This window comes from Beta vulgaris, chromosome 7, assembly GCF_026745355.1.
Source record: "Beta vulgaris subsp. vulgaris cultivar EL10 chromosome 7, EL10.2, whole genome shotgun sequence".
Lineage (NCBI taxonomy): Eukaryota > Viridiplantae > Streptophyta > Magnoliopsida > Caryophyllales > Amaranthaceae > Beta > Beta vulgaris.
The window spans coordinates 6,657,205-6,658,432 of NC_079208.1; positions in this window are offsets into that span (position 1 = coordinate 6,657,205).

A 1,228-nucleotide genomic window follows, 5' to 3' on the forward strand; every position below is an offset into this window, starting at 1 on the left:
TCTCTTCCCAGTTCTCACTTCTCATCCATTTTCTCTTTTCGAATGTTTGCTTAGAGTTACAGGAGATAGTGACTAGAGAGCAATACTAATATTTGTTTAGAATTTTAGGAACCACTTATGAGAGTCACAACAATATTTGTTTAGAATTGTAGAAAGTACTCATTAAATTTATATCAAATATATTTTAGAGTTGTAGAAAGTATTCATTAGAGTTACACTAATATTTGTTTAAAGTTATAGGAAATACTAATTAAAGTTGTGGGAAGTACTGATTAGAGTTATAGCAATTACTAATGAGAGTTATGGCTAAACTCAAAAAAAACCAACAAGTTTTTTTAAAGACGAAAATTAAAACTGCAACACACATTAGACTGTTACAGTGCAAACTTGAAGCAAAATCCAAGGATTAGAAACAAATCAAACCAACCTAAACCAAGATGAACTCCAATAATTCGATGTAAATGGAGCAAATTAAAATACACATTGCCACTGCCTCATATATATATATATATATATATATATATACATATATATATATATATATATAGTTCATATGAGAATAATGTATACTTATTACATGATAAATGAGAAAGAATTTTACGCGATATAACTCATATGAATAAGTGATGTAGCTCTAATGAAAAAGTGATGTAACTTCAAAAAAAAAAAGAATATTAGAAAAAAAATTGAAAAAAAAAATTTTTTGGGCTCAAATTTTTTTAAGACGAAGGTAACTCTAATGAACAAGTGTTGTAAATCTAATCCAATCGTATAGTTGAAAGTTATTCTTATTTCTCATATAAGAAGCATTCCCATGTGATATATATATATATTATATATTAATATATATAATATATATATATATATATATATATATATGCCTGGAAAATTATAAATAATGACTTGGAAAATCTCTACCCAAATAAGTACTGGATGCAATATGTACTCTTCAGACTTTGATCGTTGATTGCTAATCTATCTTCTCATTATGTCACCTTGAGAAAGATGAATGATTATTTTATTAATTCCGTTATTTTCTAGCAGAAGTATCCCTCGCTAATATAAGGTAGTTTTCATCAGGGTACAGACGACAATTCTTAGATGAGCAGTTATAGGTATTTAAATGTGATAAACTAAGTTAATATTTATTTTGGGTATTAAAGTAATTTGCTATGTTGAATTTGTACTTGAAAGTGGTTTAATTAATATTCAACTACTCTCAATGCCT